An 18,259-nucleotide genomic window follows, 5' to 3' on the forward strand; every position below is an offset into this window, starting at 1 on the left:
TTAAATACCCCAACAGAATGCTACTAATAATTTTAAGTAGTTTTGAAATAATGACAAATGCTTCAAATGTATGTTTTCACTTACACTAGTCACTGTGTCAGGTGTCCAATAACGCTGGGCTCTAGCATTTTTCATAGCAGACTATGGAGAGGACAAGTGGTTTTCCGAATAAGCTTCATGTTGATTGAGCACCAATTCTTCAAAGGAAACCCAAAACTAATCAATGAAGGGGTGAGTCTTGGGAAATCAAGGTAGAGCTGACAGGGCATGGAGAAAGACTCTCTCCACTCCTGTAGCTCTGGGTTAAATGCCTTGGCCTCTGTTTCACGAAGGAACTCACTCTGCCCAAAGTTCTTTGTTTTCTGTGGAGAACAGCTCCTCAGGTTCATCATGACAGTATGGACAGACTGAGTGGGCACTGCATGACGAATGAGTGAGAATGATTTTGGTCTCTGTGCTTCCTGAGAGGCAGAGAGCAGGTACCTCCCTGTACTGTGCAAAGTGAAGCTGACATTGTGGAAGATCTTCAGTTACCTATAAAGACAGGTCAGGAGAGAAGACAGACCTTGACCAGGACTTCATCTGTTTAACTTCAGAGTTCAGAGACCATTCTTAAGAGGATAAGAGTAATAGCCCAGCTAACCTCCCTGCAATCCCTCCCCAGTGAAGGATAGCAGCGCTTTTCAAAAACAATTCAGGTAAGGAAGAACTACTTCTAGCTGCCCTACATTGTTTTTAAATCAATTTTGTGGTCCTTTGTGATAAATTGGATACAGTTTCAGAAAGGGCAAGTAATGTTGAAAATCAAAGGTTTGTATTGATTCAGAGCTTGTCTTGGGTGAGAGGGGCAGGGTTTCGCAATTTACTGGAAATTCAGCACCTAGGAATTCTTTGCACTGCAATTTATTCCTAAGATGCAGGTATGGTGAGCAGGACAAAACTAGAAAGAATGTGCACACCAAAACAGAGTTAGCTTTTAGGGGGTTGCCAGGGAGTAGTTCTTTCTGGAATTTTGATACCTTGATATTTCTAGTATCCTGCTTGTTTCAGGAATGTTATTATCAGGCAGGAGAAATAGAATAATCCTTATACAAAGGAATTCTGTGCCTGAGGCTCCAAAGTCCTGCGTTCAATCCCTCACTTCACCACAAGCCAGAATTGAACTATTGAACTGTACTCTGATTTAAAAAAAAAAAAAGTGTTTTCTCTGAGGCAAAGCAGTAGACTCCTTTCTTCCTTCCTCTACTCTCTCCTCTGTGTAACTCCAGTCATTCATCATGTTGATACAAAATGTTGAATATCATTCATCTTGAAGAATGGGTAGCCCCATGCTCTCAAATGTCCACATGCTATTTTTTTTGTTGTTTTGTTTTCATTCTCATCAGGGAAATTGCTGGAGTTCGGTGCCTATAGAATGGATCTACCACTCCTGGTGGTCATATTATTTCTTTTCTTTTCATTTTTATTTTATTATTTTATTGTTTATAGAGACACAGAGAAATTGAGAAGGAGGGGGGAGATAAAGAGGAAGAGAGAAAGACAGATAACGTATAGCATGGCTTCAACACTCATAAAACTCTCCCTCTGCTGTGAGGGGTTAGGGGCTTAAACTTGGATCCTTATGCACTGTCATTGGAGAGAGCAGCATTTACTGTTTTATTTATTTAGCAATAAAAGGGTGTGCTTCAGAGCAATAGTTGATCCAAGTTTGTACCTTGCCATCCACTGTGGGGGGGAGCTCCACTTCTATGGTGTATCTCCCTCTCTCTCTCTCTTTCTGAGTGAATAAGTTGTCATGGGAGTCATGAAATCATAGTTGTTCAATGCCCTGAGGCCACAAAAAGCAAATAAAATAAAAACTGCCATTCTTTATTTTTGTATTGTTCTAGAATTGATTTTTAATAGGAAAATCTACACAGCTCATTTATTTTTTTTCTTCTTTCCTTCTCCCACCTCTCCAAGCCTAATTAGGAAACATCATTTTGATTTGTAGTTTTTCACAGAGAGAATAAACGAGGTGCCATAAAATAGTCTTGCATTTTGTGGTAAGGAATTCATAGATATGGTAACACTTCATTCACTATAAGCAGACTGAAATAACCACATGGAAAAATCCATATTCAAGTCTTGTTTCCAGTTTGAATGTCTTATGTGGATCAAATTAATTAGATCATGATTTAATTTCCAGTTTCTATGTGGGGGATGTGAACCCGTGCTAATTTCCATGATAGATTCTGTGCTGTAGATGTCTACCCATTCAACAAACACGCACTGAGGGTCTGGTAGGAACTGCTTCCTGCTGCAGGCAGAGAAATGAATCATACTCACACTGCTGCTCAGACAGTGGTGACTTTGCAGAGATTATAAGGGCAAATAAGGAAAATTAAGTGCTATCATGAATCCCTAGTTGGATCCAATGTGATGATTTACCACAATTACTCAGGATGACAGTAATAGTGACCCTGAGTCTTTCTCTGGACACGGCCATTTGAGGACAATAATGTCTCCATCTGAACTGTGGGACAGAGATCTGGTCTGGGAAACCAAAGGCCAGAGGGGGTGGGCAGTTCAGTGCCACCTGACTGCTCTGTCTCTGGCAGAGTCCCCAACAAATCATGCTAAGAAGATAAATAATAAATGTGATTTCTGTGAGAGGATGACCTTAGTTCTGATCTCCTATTTACCAAAGAAGTCAGAGACTTGTGTTCTCTCTTTTCATTCCAGACTCAAAGGAGATGGTGGCCAAGCTACAGGGAAGAGCACTCACAGCAGGAACTGTTCTCCTTCAGGTCCAGAGCTCAGCAAGCTCCCTTCACAGCTCTGACCTTGGCCTCCTGTCACCTGCTCCCAGGTTACTGGTGATCCCCACTTTTGCACTTTAGCACTGGAATCTTTATTGAGGAAGAGTGAAGTAAAAAAAAATGCTCATATACATAGTGGAGCATATGTATCCACATGCCAATACTATGTATACATTTTGCAATACTTGAACAAAATTCAATTAGAAGAGGGGCCAGGTGGTGATGAACTTAGATAAACTCACATGATTTACAAAGACCTGAATTCAAGCCCCCGATACTCAGCTGCAGGAGAGAAGCTTCATGAGTGGTGAAACAGTGCTGCAGGTATCTCTTTCTTTCACTCTCCTCTATCTCCCCCTTCTCTGTCAATTTCTCTCTGTCTCTTTAAGAAATAAACCAATCACACATAGAAAGAAAAGACAAAAATTGAATTCAAAATATTTTTATTAAATGTCACATGTGTGATTTAAAAATATATACTGATTTCAGTCATGCCAGAATCTCTTAAGTGCCTTTCTAAAAGTTTCATATCTGTTCAGTTTCTTCTTTGCCACCCAGTAACGTACACTGTTGGACGCTCAGTAAACTGTTTTGATGATGGCAATGGACTTGCCATTTCAAGATGTAGATAGTTTGATTTCCAGAAACATTAAATAACTTGCTGACAACACACTCCCCAATGTTTATTTTTTGAGTCTGTAAGCCAGGGAGGCTCCCAAGGGCATTCATCTTTACCTGCATCCTACCCTCTGATCCTACAGAGATAATTGGTAAACAAAGTCATTTCTTTTCTTAACAAAAGATGTGCCTTCCTGGCTAGATTAAAGTTTTGGTAACCCAATTTATTCTCTTAACCCCCCAAAGAACAAACGATTGATTTCTTTTTCATTTTCACTCACAGCAGCCTTGTCACATTTCATTCCTATTCTCTGAGTGATTAGATTTCAGCTCTTGTTGCCACATGCTTTATATGCACAAGTCAAGTGTACGCTCAGAGATATGAAAGTGGATTTGCAGTGAAATGGCCCATATCAAGGAAATTTGTCTTACTGCCTTTTAACTCCTCTTTTGTTTAATGTGCTTATTGGTATTTTCCCAGCCCCAACCTAGATGCTGTGATGACACTTTTTTTTTTCTGACAGCCCTGAACTTTCAGACAGAACCTCTATGAATAAGGTGAGAGGGAGTCTTTAATTAATGCCCTCAGTCTGGGGAATGAAAACAAAGAAAAAGGCTGCTGTGAGAAGATGGATCTGGCTGTCAAAACAAAATGAAATAAAAGTCTCCAAGTCCTGAAATCCAACAGACAACACCATCTTCACTTCACAGCACTGGACTTCTACCATTTCTTGTGAAGAAATCGGGCTGGAGACCACAGCACAATGCTTCATTTAAAAAGAATCAATGAAATGACTTTGCACAGAAATTCTCCATTGGGGAAACCCAGATGATGCCTCATTCTTACATCTTCCATTAGAGTCCTTTTCAAATCCCCAATGAGTTTAAATTCCCTAGAAAGGCCCTGCAAGTTTCCCTGGTAATTATGGTCTTATGAGAAACAATCACGCTAGAGGGGGAAAAGCCTCCAGAAAATTCCCTGCTGTCAGGCTCAGCCATTGTATCTGTTTTTAGAGTTATATGAGAAATTCATGTTACACTTTGGGGAGCTCTCTGTGGTAAAATAGCTTGTACGTCCTAGCTCAAGGCTAAAATAGCCCCCACCCCTTCTTTTTTCCTAGGAAGTGCTATATTTCCAAATCAGAAGATGACTTTAAACAGCATCTGGACAATCCATTATCAGAAGGAGAAATGTTAGCACCAGTGTTCAAAGACATCTGAAGATATAAGACTTAGAGTCAAGTTTTAGACTTGTTTACATATGCGAGGGAAAAAAAATAACCTCCTTCTGGAATGTTCAGATCAGCCTAAAATTGTATCCTCTTAAACAAACATGGAGAAGTTGCAGTTTGTAGGCCTGACCCTAGGAACTGGAAATCCAAGGATAACTCTGCAAAGATAGTAATAGTAATAATACTTGTTTTAGAAGAGTCACCACTTAAACTTTTCCTCAGCACCTACTTGCTCAGTTGAATTCTTCTGTGAAGTTATTGTAAAGAAACAGACACTAGAAGCTGATCTGACTCCTGTGCTCAGTTCAGGCAGACTGTCCTGTCGCACCCATGTTGTAAGAGCCTCTAAAGAATGAACCACCTCCTCCTGAGCTCTCTTTATGTAACTGCAGAGCAAGAGATGATGTCACTACTCGAAACCCAGAAGAAGCACCCCAACCATTCAGTTAGTATCTAAGCACCCTCGGTGATATTTCTTAGGACCCAGAGAAGGATCTAATACATTCTATTTTACTTTTCTATTATTGAATCTTGAGGTAGTACTCTTAACCAGCTTAGTCAAGGAATACAGGTGGTCCAGTTGAAATGAGATTGTAAATCTTAGGGTTTCCACCCATAAAACAACAGGCTTTGTGTGCTTCCTCTCAAGCATACAGATATGCAATGACTAAGTGCATGAGATCACAAGCAAGTGAAATATTGGCATTGTCATAATAACAATGCCTGTGCATGATTGGCATTTTGCATTTTTCATTTATTCGTTCATAGAACATACATGTGTCTGACTCACAAGAGCAGGGCTATGGTAGTAAGAAGATCAGTCTATTGCATGTCTTTAGGGATCCTGCCTGTTTGCTTATTTGATCTCGTAAGATCTTTTCAGGACAGCTTGGCAGCCTCTCTGATCCCTAGAAGTACAGCATACAGTTGCCAGGTCCTGGCTTTGGAATTCCAGTGCAAAACATGGGGTAACAAAACTCTTTAAGTTTAATTATATTCAGAATAGTGCTGAAAACATTATCTACCTTGAGGGAAGGAGGGACATAATGGGCAGTGTTCAACATAAAGTAATTATTTCTGAAATTAGCTTACACCCCTCTGTGGGAGAATTGAATGTGAAACCCCTTATGAACACAGACAAGAAGGACTTGAGCTAGCTATTCACACAGGAGAGATTCTTGGAAGATCCAGAGTAAAGTAGGCAATTAGAGAGGCAACAACTGTTTGGGACCCTTGAAACCAAGGAAGAAACTCTAAGTCCTCTTCTATTAAGGTTCTTCCAACTGATGAAGTCAGACTTTATGCAGAATAATCTCCATCTGTGTTAGCCAAAGTCAACTAACCAGGGACTTCAATGTCACCTGCAAAATGCCACCATAGCAGTAGCTGGATGTGTCTGAATATCTGCTAGAAGCTGTGTGTTATACAACATAGCTCTGATCTCCCTGACCAATAATTCTTGAGAATCACTCAAATTTTATCAGATGACAAGATTGAGATGTCCATTCATTCAGAGGCAATATTCAAGAAATAAGAGTTGGTTCAAGAAAAGTTTGTTTATTTAGATGCTAGAAACCTGAAAAAAGATGGAATACTTACATTTAAAAAGAAAATCAAGATCAGAAGAGAAAACACAAGTAGAATCTGAACTGGAATTGGCGTATTGCACCAAAGTAAAAGACTCTGGGGTGGGGGTGGGTGGATGGGGAGAATACAGGTCCAAGAAGGATGACAGAGGACCTAGTGGGGGTTGTATTGTTATATGGGAAACTGGGGAATGTTATGCATGTACAAACTATTGTATTTACTGTTGAATGTAAAACATTAATTCCCCAATAAAAAATAAAATATATATTAAAAAAAGAAAATCAAATCTTGAGTCAAGGTCTAAGGTTTATATAGAAAAGGAAAAAGACTAGTGAGCCAGTGAAAAAAAAGAGAGAAAGAAAGGATGAGAAAGAACAAAAGAAAGAAAGAAGAAAGAATTCCAGGTGGTAATGCATCAGGTTAATCACACATGGTATGAAGTGCAAGGACCCCCACAAGGAACCCAATTCAAGTCCCCATCTCATCACCTGCAGGTGGTCACTTCTCAAAAAAGGAAGCAGGTCTATAGGTTTCTCTCTCTCTCTCTCTCTCTCTCTCTCTCTCTCTCTCTCTCTTTCTCTCTCTCTCTCTCTCTCTTTCCTCAATTTCTCTGTGTCCTATCTAATAAAATGAAAAAAAAGACAGCCCATTTCAATGGATTCATAGTGTATACACAAAACCTCAGCAATATCTCTGAAGGCAAAAAGAAATATAGAAAGGAATCTAGTCCCATGGCCAACAAGTTGACTTCAGTGACTGGATGAACCATTCTAGATCAATTACCAGATCTGTGTAGTCTGTTCCTTGCAGAGTGTTGAGACATATTGTAAGCAACCTCCATAAGACAACTTCCATCTTTCTGGTGGGACTAGGTAGTTAGTTATGATTTGTGCATCATCATCCATCTTTATCTGACTCCTAGCTAGGCAATATTCAATATGTGAGAAAATTCTTTATCACTGGATGTCAGAAAAGGTACAAGGGTCAAGAGAAACAGGCAGGAATCAGAAAATAAGATGTTGTTTCTAATGTCCATTCACTTACAGAAGCCCACCCTAACCAGAGCCCAGGAGCAAAGCAATATTATTTGGTACAGGAATCGTTATCTGTCAAAGTGAACAGGCACTACTTCATTGGGTTTTGATGAAAAGAGATAATGCATGTAATATGTCTGCAGTGGTGTAGATAGAGAAATTGCCATTTAGTAGATGAGGAAATCAGGTTCAGATGTGGGGATAGAAAGTAGTCAAGTGCAAAAACAAAACTGGCTTTGTTCTTTTCAGATCTCTTTGTTCTTTCCCAGTCAATGTTTATGCTCCAAGTGTTCCTTTTCTGGATGAATCAGAATGCAGGTAATCAAATCAAAAGGCAAACATAAGCATTTCTTGTAAGAGTGGGGTAATGTGAAAGGAGACATCAACCACTTGCATGGTTCTTCAGCAAGATAAGGTAGGAAGACCTCTGGTTCTGCACTTAAATATAAAATCATTATATGTATAAAGTTTCAGATCATCTTACTCTGAAAGCTATTAGTTCCACATTTTTTTTTGTAGCAGGTATCTAGCTCTGCTCAAATTACAGAACCAAAAATGTACTTGTGGCAGAAAAATCAGAAAATGCATGAAGATAGAACAAGACATGCAGGATGATGTAGTCCAGTTGGCCACTGTTAACATTCAATATTTTCTCTGTGCATTTATTTTAAGAGGTCATTTTAGTTATTAACATGAGACATAGAGTAAGGAAAATAGATATAGAATCAGAATATCACTCAGCAATGCTGGGGTTGTTCTTAGGATCCTTGATTGTGAGCCCAAACCGGTATGAACTGCAACACCTCGTGGACTATTCTATATATCTATTTTAACGAAATTATAATCATGGGGGCTGGGTGGTGGTGCACCTGGTTGAGCACACATGCCTAGGTGCACAAAGACCAGGGCTCAGCCCCCAGCTCCCAACTGCAGAGGGAAAGCTTTACATGTGGTGAAGCAGTGCTGCAGGTGTTTTTCTATCTCCCCCTCTCTATTTCTAGCTGTCTCTATCCAACAATAAATAAATACAGATACTTTCAAAAGTACATTGAAGTACATTGCTCAATAATTTATTTTAGGTTTTTGTTCCCTTGGATAATTTTTTTTAATATTATAAAAGATAGGTTGCTTTATAAGACAATTATCTCAGAGGTAAGATTTCATATCTCCCCCAAAAGATGAGACTCTGCTTTGTAAAATTTTGTAAAACTGATTATTTATTAGAAACAGATATATTTTTATGTTTATTTTTATTGCCACCAGAGTTATCAATTAATAATGCCAGCACTATGAATTAACCATTCCTAGAGACCATATATTTTTTTTATTTTTTATGTCTCCTTAATCAAGTGTGACACTGAAGCAGACCCCTGAAGCAGAAATGTTTTATCAAATTTGGAAATGCTTTCCTACTTTCTTCCAGGTGACTATTTTTTGGCTATAATATCAAAATTCATGAAAACATCAAACTCCAGCCTGCACTTGATTGGAGGAGATGGGAGTGATGTTTGATACTGAGGAAGAGACATGCTTTCCCCACCCACCATTCAAGCTGTGAAGGAAATAATAATAGACATAAAAGCACACAGATCTTACACAGACTGTCGACATAAATTAATCCTCTTGTCTGGGACTTTGGCAAGGAAACAGAAGCATTGATTTTCCTTGTCTAACTTCAGCTTCCTCCTTAGATGCCATTCCAGAATGTTTACCTATGAGAAGGCAGCTGGGCAGGCTGGGTACACACTTGACCTGTTCTCATCCCTCTTTCTCTGGTTCATCTAAGTTTCCGTGCAATGACAAATTCATATATTCACTTCCCAGGATGGCAATCAAAATGGTACCTTCATGTTATAAATGATCCAGAAATGTGTTTATGAATTTCTTGCCTTCCAGTCAAAGTTTAACAAACTCAAGTTGTTTTTTTTTTTAATAAATCCTTACAAAGTTCTTCTGTGTTTTCGATTTTCTTTCTATTTGTCACCAAGATTACATTGCTACAGGTCAACTTTTTTTTCCATACAGAAATAGGCAGAGATGTATAGACACCATAGCACTGAAGATTCTCCCAGTACCTTGGGAGAAGAGGAGAAAAACCCCTATGTTGTGAATGGCAAAACAGTCATCTTCCAAGGTGAGCTGTCTCACCGACCTTAGTTTTTTTATCTTTATATTTAATATATATATATATATTATCTTAATGAATGTTATCAAGAGATAAAAAGAGGAAACCAGAGCACTGATTCTCTGGGATTTACAGTGGTGCTGGGAATTAAACCTGAGATCTCTGAGACTAAGACATGAAAGCCAGTTTTACTACCATGGTACTATTTTCCCAGCCCTGGAATTCACTTATAATGCTGAGACTATAGATAAAAATAAAGCAATTGTGGTTCATTCTCTTGTTGCCAGACAGCCCCAACTTGAGAAGAAGCACCCAGGGTGTAGGTTAAGTCAAACCCAATCTCAGCAGCCCCTGAAAAAGTGTGGTAGGATTCGTTTAGTGTCAACCAAAGCTGAGAATGAGAAAAATTAAGTCTCTCAACATCACTTTCCTGGGGAGAACAATGGTAAGGCGTTTCATAGAAAGAGGGAATGAGGAGGAACTTTAGGGAAGAACGAATGAGACTGGACATTATCTTATGTCACCATACTCCTCAGTGTTCAGGTTACTCGTAATTATCATGAGTATTACCTGATAAAGTCCCAGGAACCAATGGCAGCTGGTTGTGAAGAAAGGGAAGGGGGTTAAAATCACATAGACTCCTTTGCCTCATCTTGGATAGAGATTGAAGGTCAAGTGAGATAAGACCAAATGATTAGAAAAAATTCCTTACAACCTGGCTCATGGATGGAATTTAAGAAACAAGGACAGGAAGGAGAAACACAAAGTGAAATTTAAACTGGCATCAAGCAAAATACTCTGGGGCAGGATGGCAGGGAGAAAGAAGGAGAGGTTCTTGTGTTTCTAGTGCATGATGGTGGAAAAGGACCTAAGTTGAGGTGAGAGTGCTTTGCATTAATCTCTCTCAGAGAAAGAAAGATAGATGGATGGATGGATAGATAGATAGATAGGTAGATAGATAGATAGATAGATAGATAGATAGATAGATAGATAGATAGATGATTGATGATAGCTAGATAGATGATAGGTAGATAGATAGATAGATAGATAGATAGATAGATAGATAGATAGATAGATAGATAGATACATGATTGATGATAGTAGATGATAGGTAGATGGATAGATGATTGATAGATAGATAAATGATTGATATTAGATAGATGATAGGTAGATAGATAGATAGATAGATAGATGATTGATGATAGGTAGATAGATAGATAGATAGAGAGATAGATGATAGATAGATCAGATGATAGATAGATCATAGGGACCAGCCTATACTCCCATGACACAATCCAATGAAGCTTCAGAGAAATAAAACAAACCAACAAATAATAAAAATAATTCAAATCACTATGGATACTGCAAAAAGATGATATAATCGAAAGGATTAGGACTCTTGAGTTATAACCTAAAAACGGTGAGGAAATGTCATGTCAATCAATCTGATTGTACAGCCTTGAATAAAGCACCTCAAATGACAGCATTATCAACAGTCACACCTATCTGATGTGCTGTCGCTCTAAATCTGTCCACCTGTTAACACTTTGCATTTTGCAAAGTCCTTATCCATTCTTCAGAAGGAAGGAAGACTGAAAGTCATGCTCATAGTTAGATCAATTATCTAGTGCAACCCATCTCATTGAAGGAGGAAAGTTTCTAAAAGATAGCTGTCTATTTTCAACCCCTGAAGTGAGGCTAAATATCTGGAAGTCAAGATAAAATCATGGTATAGTAAAAAATAGAGCTGCACATGTGGAGAAAACAGAAAATAATACACCAATGGGTACTCATCATGGAATTCAGTGACACTCAGCAAAAATGGATCACTGTTAGGAAACTGCAGGGGGTTTCCACACAGATAAGAATGATGCTTCCATGGGCTAGTTAGAAAAGAAGATATTTTCTTTGTTTCAGAGGCTGATGAAATAGTGACAGGCTTGTAGCTGGTTAAGTAACTCAATTTTGTTTCTTACTTGAATCTAGACAATTTTGACTTTAAAAAATTGCTGTCAGTGATTTTAGAAATTTTTATTTCAATAGCAAGGAGGGAATTAACAGTCATGACATTTTATAAATGACAAGATTGACTTTATTTGTTTCAACCCCAAGTATTACCCCATTCATCAAAAACTCAGAGTGTGTGAAAGAGTGCAGTGTAGTTGTTATAAAGAGGCAACATCAGCCAACATTGGAAAAAAAAAAAAAACACCCAAGTTTTCTTGACTACATATCATAGTTCTCATCTAAAAAGAAAAAAAGAAAAAAAAAACAAGTTGTTCCGTATCATTTTAAAAAACTTATACGAAAACTAGTCACCAGAGGTTTTTACTATACATATTAATTCCTTCTCCTATATTAAAATTGTTGAGATCTTGGAATAAGCCAATATCATATATTCTATCTCACTGAATCTTTCCAAAACACCAAGGAGAGGATTCACATCCTAAAGTCCATGCTCCTTATTCTATTATTTATAAAAGTCAAGTAATTCATTAAAAGTTTAAAGAGCTATTTCAAGTCTGAATAGAGATACATCTATAAACTTTTTGACTCTAAAGTCTCACCTAGATTTCTCCCCCACCTAGATTTCATAAACTTTCTATTTCTCTGAAGCAGTTATTTCTACTTTATATTAGTGTTGTTGAGCCAGATGTTGTTGTGCGCGGGCCACGGAGAAGAGAGAGGGGGTCCGGAGCGAAGAGGAAACACAAATCTTTATTTGCGCTGGCACCTTAGAGTTGGGTGCTAGAGAAGCAGGTTGGGCCATGTGGAGGTAGCGAAAATGGCTGCCTCACGCAGTAACCTTTCCTGCGTCTGAACACTGGAGTGAAGCGCTGGCAAGAGAGAGAGCTGCGGAAAAAGAAGGGTTTTTATAGGAGTAGCTTTCATGAGAATGGGAAGGGGAGGAGTAACCATAGCACTCCAGGATAGGATGATAACTCTCTTGAGAATGGGAGGGGGGAGGAGTAACCAAAGCACTCCAGATATCGTGGGGATATAGACAATGTCCTGAGGGCATAACATGGCAGAACAGGCACTCCGAGAATGTCCCAACTCTCGTGGGAACTAGCAGTAGCCTGAGGAGACAACATGGCAGATGTGACTGCGTTGGCATAATTTCCCAGCATCTCCCCCTTTCCTTTTATCTAATGCCCAGGGCAACAGTGTGTAAAGTCTGTGAACTACTCAGGGTAGTTATGTAAATAGAATACAGTGTTATGTAAATAGAATAGTGTTAAGCAGGGGGGATTAAACTAATGAAACAGAAGGGGTTTTTAAAAGCATACCAATAATTATTTCCCCTTTCTTTTTAACTAATGGCCATAGTATCAGGGTTGTGAGGTGAACAGAAACCTATATCGTACAGGCATTTTCAAAAGAACTGGCATAAGACATGGAAAACAAAATATGCTTTTAAAAACCCCTTATGTTTCATTTGGTTTAAATCCCCCCTGCTTAACATTATTCTATTTACATAACCACTTCATTCTATTTACACAACCTCTGTTAACAAGCACCACCTTCCCTCCAGGGCATTGGTGGTTTAGTGGTAGAATTCTCACCTGCTCCACCCCCTCTCCTTGTCACACCCTGATCCTCTCCTTGTCACACTCTGATTTTCACCAGTCACTTTTCTCTCCACCCTCTCTATGTCACATCCTGTTTCCACCCTACTTGGCAAGTATATATAAAGACAGCATTGTAAGTTTTAGGGTACTTTAGTTTAGTTTAGTTTAGCTTAGCTCAGCTTAGATTGTGCTGCGTCCTGTATGAATAAAGAGATACCATGAGTCCATGAGATACCATGAGCTCAACCATGAGTCCCTGCTCGTCTGTTACCCGCCAGTGAAGCCAACCAGGCAAAAACAACATAGCCAGGCGAAAACAACATATTAGAAGTCCTAATATACAGATGTTTCCTGTGTGTAAGATACATTCCTGCCATTTCTTTGCAGATAAAGTTTTATGAAACAGCAGTCAAGGAACTACCTAATCATTCCACCATCATAATAATCATAAACACTGCTTGAGATCTTATTATCTACACTGGCTCTTGCTATGAATTTTTTTTTTACTATTTTAATTTCTTTATTGGGGAATTAGTGTTTTACATTTGACGGTAAATACAATAGTTTGTATATAATAAACATTTCTCAGTTTTCCATATAACAACACAACCCCCACTAGGTCCTCTGTCATCCTTCTTGGACCTGTATTCTCCCTCCCCCACCCCAGAGTCTTTTACTTTGGGGAAATAGCTATGTGTTTTAACTTGTCTTAAAATGTAATCCTCAAATACATCTTGAATAATGTAGATACCACTCACGGTATCTTCTTCTTATGAGAAAATTGAGAAGGAGGGAAGTTTCTCTCCAAAACAACATTCTGAACACAGGTATAAATGAATATTGAGCACATCAGTCAGGGTCTGGTGATATTTTTCTTTACTTATTTTTTATTAGTGATTGAATAATGATCTACAAGATTGTAGAATAGGAGTGATACAATTCCAAAACCAGGATTCCACATCCCATTCCCTCCCCCTTGCCATTGGTAGTTTCCCTGTTCTTTATCCCTCTGGGAGTATGGACCAAAGATCTGTAAGGGGTGCAGAAAATGGAAGAGCTGGCTCTATAATTGTTTCTCCTCTAGACAGGGCTATTAGCAGGTGGATCTAACCCCCCCCCCCCAGCCTGTTTCTATCTTTCCCTAGTGGGGCAGGGCTCTGGGAAGGTGAGGTTCCAGGACACATTGTGGTAGTCATCTACCCAAGGAAGTCAGGTTTGAGACATGGTAGCATCTGCAACTTGGTGGTGGAAAAACATTAAGATATAAAACACAGACAATAACTTGGATCCACCTGCATAGCAGAGTTCATGCTCAGGAAAAAGAAAAAAAAAGTACAGGCCCTTTAGAATAGAAATAAAATAGGCCTACTAGCTATCTACCAGAGATACCTCAGCTCTTCATCTGCACTATTTCAGCCTTCAGGTTCATGATTAGTCAACAACTTGTTTAGCTTTATATGTTAGCTCCCTTTTTTTAAATTTCTTATTTATTCCCTCTTTTTGCCCTTGTTGTTTTATTGTTGTAGTTGTTGGTGTTATTGATATTGTCATTGTTGGATAGGACAGAGAGAAATGGAAAGAGGAGGGGAAGAAGAAAGGAGGAGAGAAAGAGAGACACCTGCAGACCTGCTTCACTGCCTGTGAAGCAATTCTGCTGCAGATGGGGAGCTGGGTGGGAAGCTGGGGCTGGAAACGGGATCCTTATGCCTGTCCTTGCGCTTCCAGCCACCTGTGCTTAACCCGCTGTGTGCCACCTGAGCTTAACCGCTGAAAGGTGTTTGTTCAGTTTTAGTTATTGGACTTCTTTCCCTGAGAGAGAGTTAATTATTGTTGGGTTTGGTTTATGTACATGCAGGGACATGGGTACATGGGTTTCTAGTTCCTAATCAGAAATGCTTTGATTCCAGGGAAGAATCCTCAGTCTCCCATTCTAGAGAAGCACTGCAACATGGGGTCCTGTGTTTGCTTTTCTCCACCCTCCACAAATATGACAATACCACCTCCAACCCCTCCACCGCCCCACACCACCACCACCAGCAGCCTATTCAGATTCTGCAGAGACCAGTTAAAATGCCTGGCCAGTATCAAACACAACACACATTATCTCAACATGTAAGTGATTATAAATATCCAACTCTATTTTAGAGGAAGTTCTCAGTCTTGCACAGAGATGTTTTCACTTTACAAGAAGACTGTCTTTTGAGTAGAAACACATTTCAGTCTCCCCTGGCTCTCAAGAGAAATGTTTTCAATGGCAAGAAGGCACCTGCTCAGAGTAAACTCCCCCTAATTAGTGAGGTCAACCGATTCCCCTCCAATGTGCTTTTCAGTTCTGGCCCATTTTCTGAGGCCAGATGATTAAGTCTGATGCATGACTCACTCCCTAAGCCCATTATGAAAAAAAGTAAATAAAACATGGTAACAATCTCTGGAAACTCGAAGGAAAAGAATTTCTGCTAGGGGAGGGGGAAAGAAATTAGGCCAGAAAGTTCTTAAGAGTATGAAAATATAGAAGTTTGTATACCTCACAGGGATTCTTGTCTCAGCCTCTTCTGAACAAACATATTGGAAAATTATGTTTTCATTGAAAAATTGCCTCTATTTCAGATGCTGTAAAAGGCTAGTGGTGCTGAATAAGGAAATCATATTATTCCCAAGTTACACCTCAAGCTGAATTACTTTCCTCCTTTGTTATTGGGGGGAGGGGAGAATCTACATTAACTTTACAGATACACAAAAATACTTAAGTTACTAACCAGTGGGCAGTCCCAAAGTGAGGTGACATAGGGTACTACTGCCTGGACCAGGCCATGTGTTTGTTAGTTTCTCACTGTTATATGAACATTAACTACACGTTAATGTCTACAAGAGAAGTTCAGCAACTTCACACTCCCCCCCTGCCAGCTCCATTTCCAGGAGCTGATAAATGAGTGAGAGAAGTTGTGTAGATGGGATGTAACCAGGTGCAAATGTGTGTTTGGAAGAATCCATGTCATCTCAGATTCTCACCCCACTCCCAGGATAGAGTTCCATTCCGGCAACAGTTTCTGGAAGACACCCATTTAATCTGGGATCCATTATCTTTCTCCATTCCCCTCATTTAACACTTCTATGCACTAGCAACATATCTGTGTATCGCCAAAAAAGAGACTACAGTGCACCAGTGCATGCAGTTTCAGAGCACACAGATATTGGGGGCTGGTGTCTCAACAGACCAAAAGGAGCAGGCATTTGATCTTCTGATCAAAACTCTTTTTCTCTCTCTTTCCATGTGGACATGTATAAGGATGCTTGACTGAGATGCACAAAGGCCTAATTCTGTCCCTTCTTATCTCAAGAGACATGTCTTCCTTGGTTCTTCCAATTTATATAAATTGTTCTTTTATCTTCCTCCTTGATTCTCGATTATGCTTGTCATCATTATGATTACAGCCTTATCACAAGTTACAGTATTTAAAGGCTAGGTGATGGCACACCTAATTAATTGCACACATTACAGTGTGCAAGGACCCAGGTGCAAGCCCCTAGTACCCTGCAGGGGAAAGCTTTGCAAGTGGTGAAGCAAGGCTGCAGGCCTCTTTCCCTTCCCCTCTCTACCACTGCCTCTCCTCTCAGTTTTTATCTGTCTCTATCTAACTATAAATAAATAAAAAAATATAATGTTTAGATACCATCTGTATGTGAATTTATCTCATCAATTCTTTCTCGAGGTGGAGCCCATGATGACATAGTTCTTTTTTTTTTCCCCATAGTTATATACACTGTGCAAATGCTCTTAAAAAACTATTCACTGCAGATACAAAATAATTCCTTTCTGTTCACTGACCTCTCTGTGCTAGAAAATCTTCAGTGCTTTGATTTCTGTTGACCTCAGTGATATATCTATCTATATATCTTCTATATATTTTTTATGCAGGGTGATGATATTTTATATGATTGATTAAGGGGAATCTCTGAGGTTCTCAGCAGCGGAGGGCCTGGCACATGTCCAGGGGACAGTGACTTCACAGCTCTAAGGAATACACAGGTGGAGAATCTTAGCCAGTTTCCAGGGCCCTGAGATTAGACATGTCCCAGGTTAGAGAGAAAGTCACCACAACCAGTCACCATACAGTTGGTCAGAAAAGGTCAGGTGTGAACACGTGACATCCCCAGCCAGGACAGCGTCAAGTGTGTGTCCCCCATCCCAAGATTCAGGAAGTATTGATCTGTAAAACTTAAGTATTACATAGCATACATCAGAAGTAGATGTTCAGACAAAATACAAGTTGATTAGGAAAACATCAGAGTAAGGGTGCTTAAAACTGTCATTATCCAAAGGTCATAATGTCAGGTACATTCTTTTGATGCCTTAAGATACTGGGTTGATTCTAGTTATCCCATGCACGATATCCAGACCCTCACAGCAGCAGAGTCATGGGTGATCACATGTGGCAATCCAACCCTCTCAGGAGTCTCTGAAATCTCCAGACTTCACCTTAGAGCAGGATTTTGTGATAGTGAGACAAAGACTGAAATACAAACCTCACGATATATTATTCAAAATAATGTACTCTGTAGACAAGTAACCAGTAAAAATATGTATTGTGCAAACATAGATGCAAAGGTGTTCAGAGAACTTGAATTTGGCCCTGTGCAGGGCCTCACTCACATGCTCCTTTTCTTCTGCTTGGTGAAGATGGACATTTTGATCTGGCTGATGTGGACCATGGCCACAATGCTCTGGGGTTATCCCAGGGCAACAAGCATGGCATACCTGTTTGGAGCCTAAATCAGGGACTGTGGGAGGTCAGGCTCAAAATGAATATTGAGCAGGAAGGGCTGACTCCAGGCTCCTTTAGGGCAACCTGTTCAAGCAATAGGATGCTCTTTTCAGCCATCACACCATTTGGCATTTATCCCAGATGATTTGCTTTGTGGAAATTTGTTTCTCCATACAAATTTCCACTGATTCCTTGAATTTAAATGTCTCAAGTTGCCTCTTCTACTTGTAGCCTACCAGAGTAACAAGTGCAGAGCCACTTAAATTCTTTAGGTAGAAAAGTAGAGGGGAAACGTTACCATTATTTTTTTCCTTTCTTTCATTCATTCATTCTTTCTTTTATTTAATTTTTTTATCTATAAAAAGGAAACATTGACTAAACCATAGGGTAAGAGGGGTACAACTCCACACAATTCCCACCACCAGAACTCTATATCCTATCCCCTCCCCTGATAGCTTTCCTATTATTTAACCCTCTGGGAGTATGGACCCAAGGTCATTGTGGGTACAGAAGGTGGAAGGTCTGGC

General features: G+C 39.5%; 1 long non-coding RNA gene across 2 annotated transcripts; it reads left to right on the plus strand.

Moving 5' to 3' along the window:
* Positions 1-247: 247 nt before the first annotated feature.
* Positions 248-9,174, plus strand: LOC132536242 (uncharacterized). 2 transcript variants are annotated; one of them, XR_009547898.1, is made up of 4 exons: positions 248-698; positions 2,725-2,851; positions 7,522-7,590; positions 8,696-9,174. It is a non-coding gene; the product is annotated as an uncharacterized LOC132536242 (long non-coding RNA). The 2 variants fall into 2 exon arrangements; XR_009547899.1 differs by lacking the exons at positions 7,522-7,590; positions 8,696-9,174 and adding an exon at positions 3,944-6,950.
* Positions 9,175-18,259: the final 9,085 nt, after the last annotated feature.

Source organism: Erinaceus europaeus, unplaced genomic scaffold, assembly GCF_950295315.1.
Source record: "Erinaceus europaeus unplaced genomic scaffold, mEriEur2.1 scaffold_688, whole genome shotgun sequence".
In the NCBI taxonomy this organism is placed as follows: domain Eukaryota; kingdom Metazoa; phylum Chordata; class Mammalia; order Eulipotyphla; family Erinaceidae; genus Erinaceus; species Erinaceus europaeus.